We start from the raw sequence: 5,618 nt of genomic DNA on the forward strand, positions 1-5,618 counted from the left end.
CTAAGTATATGGTTGTAAATGGAAAGCAATGAGTTTAAYTGAAGTTAAGGATTAGAAGTAGGGCCGAAGGTATTAAGCAAATTTGAATGTATTACAGAAATGCCTACTTAAATTTGGCTCAATCCATAAGTTTCTTTTCCAAGATAATTTCATACTGTAACTAGCAATGGAAGATTTGGAATAGTAATGGCAGTAGAGTAGCTATACATGAGAAAAACAGTATGAAAAGACCCAGCAGCCATTAGCCAATATGGTGGTTCAGAATTAAAAGTCTACCTACTTAAAATTAAAGATATGCAACTGTGACAGTGCTGGGAAGAATACATTTCCATTCAGCTGAAGGCATAATATTAACATGCAAAGAAGCTGAGGGGTGGCTTTTCAATGTGTAGAGATTTATGAAGAAGATGGAAATGACTGACAATTGGCCCAATCCTGCAGATGCTTCAGCTCAGGAAAGTTACTCTAGGAGTGAAATTACTTGAGTGTGTATTACAGGACAGAGCCTGCTGCRCAAGTCAGTAAAAGACAGGCAGGACCTTGCAGTGATTGTGAAAGTTTAGCTGCACTGTCCCTTGAAAGCTTATATTTTTATCTTGATTCCAAGAAAGCAAGACAGAAATCTAACTGGTTTATGTGTTGGGAGAGGACAATAAGGCTACATTCATTAGGCTAATTTTTTGTTCTTAATTTTGATTTCTTAGTTCTCTAGCAATATTCCTGATTTTATAAACTCAATTAGTTCTTTTCCCAGACTTCATTTCCAGATTGGAAAGTCAGGACACTTCTTCCTCATCGGGAAGCTTCTCTGTAGTATCATATGGCAAAAGAATGTTCTCGACTCTGTGACATTCTGTGATAGAAGACAAACCTCCTTATCTGTGGAATTGCATCAGAGAAACATGGCTTAATAATTAGGACCTGGAATGGAAATGAGGTGTTAGTATGTTTTCCAAAGGGAAGGACAATATTCCAACTTCCTTGAACTGATTTCTGTTTCTAATTTGACTGAGGGTCCACCCTCGCTGAGACTCTCCATTTTTATACGACTGCCACATGTGTAATGACTGTCCATTTGCACTATAAGTACAGTAACCTTATATGCAAAGGTAGAGACAGTTTCAAGATATATCCCTCATATTAAACACGTCCAAACCTGCAGACAGTGTAAACAGGGGCGATTATGTTAAATTGCAGAGAGTTGACTCATTACACTGAACTTGCATTTGGATTTCTGAAAATGGCATCAGTCTGCCTGTAGTGTGTGAGCTGTAAAATTACACTGTTCTTGCTCTTAGAAGCATATTATGCATTACACAAAATTGATTGGTCTGTATTTCTGAAATTATTGTCCTTAGGGTATCTTGCTTGCATTATTAATTTTGGAAAAATACATTAAGGAATATATCTGTAATTAATAACGAAAGTACTTTTAGTTAGCTAAGATGCTTAATTCTGTAAGCTCAAAAAATTCTCTTTTTTCTCTTTGTTCTTTCTCTTGGAGCTATAATAGAGAGAAAAAGGGTTCATCTTGTATTTGGTGTGAACATACACAAAGCAATTGTTTCATTATTAGTTCAAAGTACACAGCAGGGACATACTAATGCATGTGATAACCAGTGCAGTGATTCTTAAAGCTTGCTTATTTTTCCTGTGCAAAAATCAAAATGAAAAAAGGTGGGAAATATTAGTATGCTTCTGGTATGTCAAACGTTGCGATGTTGAACCGGAACCGAAGAAGCAATTTTTTCACTCTGACTGTGGTGAATAGAGATGGCTGCTGGCATAATTGCCTGTTCCTTTTATTTCTGAGCTTAAGACATTGTGAGTGCCACAGTTTTTGCTTTGTTTGTTTAATCAAGCAATTACAGGTTGCCCTGTGTACAGAGACCATGTTCTGTTGTGCCGTAGCAGCAGCAATGGAAGATCCCCTTTGTGGTGGCTTCACTCCACAGCTTACACATTACTGAGTGGTTAATTAATCAACAGCTCTGAGCTCAGCACTACTAGCACAGTGTTGATAATACTAATTTTAATTGTGCACATATGCTTGACATTTGATTTGTAGCATTTCTTTAATAAAGCAGCAGCATTTAATTTCAGTCCTAGGTGACTAACTTCAAAGGAGATAGTAACAAAATAGTAGTGGTATGATTTTGGTCAGATGCAAGGTTTCTTGCAATGCAATTGTTTTTTGTCTTCCCTGAATAGCTGAAAGTATTCTTACCATCAAAAAATTGGATTTCTAAAAAAAACCCTCTATCTTATAGCATGATCCTATAACCCTAAGGCAGGTTAAATTCCYTATGACTGAAATAGGAAAAAAGCTTTGGTAGAATGAGAAAATACCCCTGTAACCCAATAATGGTTACACAGAATTACAAAAGGTTGAGGTTGTAAGGCACCTCTAGTCCAACCGCCCTGCACAAGCAGAGTTACCTAGAGCATGTTGCACAGGATCACGCTCTTTAGATCCTGAAATATAGTCCGACTCTCAATGTTATTTTCTTTATAGCTACTTGTATAATAAATTCTTTTAGAGAATACTGCTTTTTTTGCTGAAATGATTGTAGATATTACAGAGCATTCTTTGGAGAGTTGCTCAGCTTTCTTTGTTTCTTAACACTACAAAACCTACAATTTAGTAGATAACCATTCTTTGCTGTTTTATTCAGTGGGGTGTTAAACATGAAATTCCCATGGAAATAACATATTTAGGAAATTCCAAGTGGAGAAGTGGTAACATGCAACCTCTCCTCTCTGAGTTGACTAGCAGATTGTGAAACATGAATCTCTTCAAATTAAAGTGATTTTTATAGGTTTCTTTCTAGATAGAAAAGTCTTCCACTGTTCCTAAGCGATTCAGGTGATCTTGGATTTGTCTTTTCTAGTTGATCTCCAGTATGCCGTGGAGGCAGGAGGGAGAGTAAAATAAAGGTTTCTTTTGCTGCAGCAGAGCTTAAGTAACTTCATTTCCTGATGATCACCATTTAATCAAAATTCTTTCTTTGTGAAAGCTTCATTTGGCTTGTTTATGTATGTTTGCTCATAGTCACCATGTCAGTTTTTATTGTCAGATGTTCAAGATCTTTCTTTTGTTATTATATTATTTGTGCATCATTTTAGAAGAACAGTGTTCATTTCTATTTGTAATGGGATGCTATTATAAATAATAAATATATTTTTATATTTAAGTCATGAAAATACCAATATACAGTGTATTTGTTACTATATTTGCCTTCCTGTTACACAGACTGGGTCATAAACTGGTAACACAAAAACATTAGGCTGCACCTGTCACTGAGAAGGTTCCAAATTACAGTTTTCTCAAACATTTAATCAATGGTTAATGTGATGGTAGTTAAAGCATTATGCAGATTCCAGAATGAAAGAATTTTGTTCTTTATTGAGTTTTAAGTCTTAAGGGAGAATATGCTGCTGTTTTTGTCCTCACTATTAGGATAAGACAACCCTAGGCCATATCTCTACTCAAACGTTTACTTTAGAGAAGGAAAACAGAACCCAGAATATACAAAGTGTAACTCAATACACTCAAGGTACAAATCTGAGGTAGCGAAGTTCAAATTATTCAGCTTGCTGAYCACTTTAAAATATCTTAGATTCACAAAGCAGGAGAAATTTCATTTTTCTTGGAGAAAAATGAAAAWGAACTAGAAAATGAASTGAATTTATTATTTTAAATTGTATGCATCTGAATACTTAATTGAATTTATTTCCTGCATTTTCCTGTTTTCTCAGATGCGTTTAATAACTTTTACATTTATATCTTATATTAAAAAAAGGCAATGGAGAGAACATATAGTTTTTAACTTAAATTATAAAGAAAAATAATCTTGATTTTTTTTTAAAGAGAGCTTACATGAAATGTGCAAAATCAAAAAAAAAAAAAACATTCAGTTATTCCAAAGGCCAAAATAAGTGCTTCCTAAAAATACTCCCTTTCCTTTAATTTATTTATCAGTCTATTTTTTTTTCTTTATATCACCTAATGCTATGTTTTCATGTCACTGAAATGTTGTTTTCTCTTTTCATTCTTTTTCTTTTACTTAAGATTCCTTCCCTTCCTCTCAACCCTCTAAATCCTAGGTTCTCAGGAATGAAAAAGAATCTATTATAAATCTGTAATTTATAATAATTTATATACTGTTTCCATACAGTTATCCACTGTAGGTAGCAATAAGTCAATAAGTTTAATATGTATAACAACAGAACATGAAAAGGAGGGATAAGATACCACAAATACTGAGAATAAAATGTAACATTTCAAAACGCACTCAGGGAGGGATGTGCATGAAGGATATGAGGAACCATCTTTCTGTCAAAGATTATTTGAAAATCGATTTGGACAAGCTGTTACATGTCACGCTTCAATAGTGATAATGAAAATAACATCTGTTACAATATTTTAAATATATATTGATTCTACCTCACAATAGGTGAAGGTATTTGAATTAATTGGTCTGTTACCTGTTGATAAATAGGCCAACATGGATAGGAATTTCTGAAAGAGTTTATTTTAACACAGCAGGAGGAGCTGTTCCTGCAAAGGTAAGTGATCAAAACAAAATTTGTCTAGTAGAGGGAGAGACAGTGAAGATCATAAGTGCTTTCTACCTAAAACTTTATGTGCTAGGACCACTTAAATGGTGTATTGATGATATGCCGTTTTGTTGCCAACAGTTTGGCAATGATTGTTGTTGTTGCCAAACAACAATTTTACCAGTTGTTTTCTTCTATTTGTAGGTTAGCAGTTTCCACAAAGTAAACATCTTCCCATTATTAGTCAAAAATGATCAAAGATAATTCATGTGATCTTCTAAAATGTACATATATTGATACTTCATAGATAAAAGAGGGTGCCAGGACTTAAAAATACTTTTTATCCTGACCACTAAATGTCTAATTTAGATCAAAATTTTTCTTTATGTGGCAAAAACCTAAGGCTGGTGTGTGCTACCTTGGGCATAACATTTTTCTTGGCACAGTTTTACTGAGATCAAATCTTTATCATTCCTTCTTGCTATATGTGCATGTAGGCTCGTGCTGATGCTGGCTTGACAGAGAGAAAGCAACTCGTACCACCCACCTTGTTTGGCCTAGAGCTGCCCTTCCAACAGTGTTACCATGTCAAAATGGACCTTCCAAAACTTTCTTAGGTGAGGGAAATAACAAGATAAGCTTAAATATAATGAAAAAAAAAAAAGTAACTGACCTTTAAATGTTTGAAACACCAGTAATTCTATGGCATTACAATTTATTTAACCTTTGAGAGAGTGTTCGTTTAAGTCACTCCAGCTTTATTTTTTAAGAAAATGAATTATGTCACAAAAGGAGCTTTTATTCTTACAGGGTGACTAATTTCACTGCATTTTGTATGTGGACTTTTAAAAATTATTAGTTTATAAGGCATGAGTCATTTGGTATGCATGTCTTTATTTTCTTTACAGTACAATTTTAAAGACAATATTAGCATTTCTGTGCATTTTTTTCAGCTGACCTTTAAGATTACTGCTTTTAAGATGCAGAGCTTCTTTGGGAGTCTGGGTGACCCTGCTATTAGCTCAATGCTTGTTTTATTCTTCTAGGATAAGAATAAC

At 34.2% G+C, this 5,618-nt stretch overlaps 1 long non-coding RNA gene across 3 annotated transcripts in view; it reads left to right on the forward strand.

The window, feature by feature from the left end:
• The first annotated feature begins 5,097 nt into the window (after window positions 1–5,097).
• LOC112950119 overlaps window positions 5,098–5,618 on the forward strand; it is a 72,513-nt gene continuing 71,992 nt past the window's right edge. For all 3 annotated transcript variants that reach the window (XR_003249955.1, XR_003249954.1, XR_003249956.1), the window contains exon 1: window positions 5,098–5,177. This is a non-coding gene — a long non-coding RNA (uncharacterized LOC112950119). The remainder of the gene's footprint in view (window positions 5,178–5,618) is intronic.

Source organism: Nothoprocta perdicaria, unplaced genomic scaffold (assembly GCF_003342845.1).
Source record: "Nothoprocta perdicaria isolate Ctin4 unplaced genomic scaffold, notPer1 scaffold_31, whole genome shotgun sequence".
NCBI lineage: Eukaryota > Metazoa > Chordata > Aves > Tinamiformes > Tinamidae > Nothoprocta > Nothoprocta perdicaria.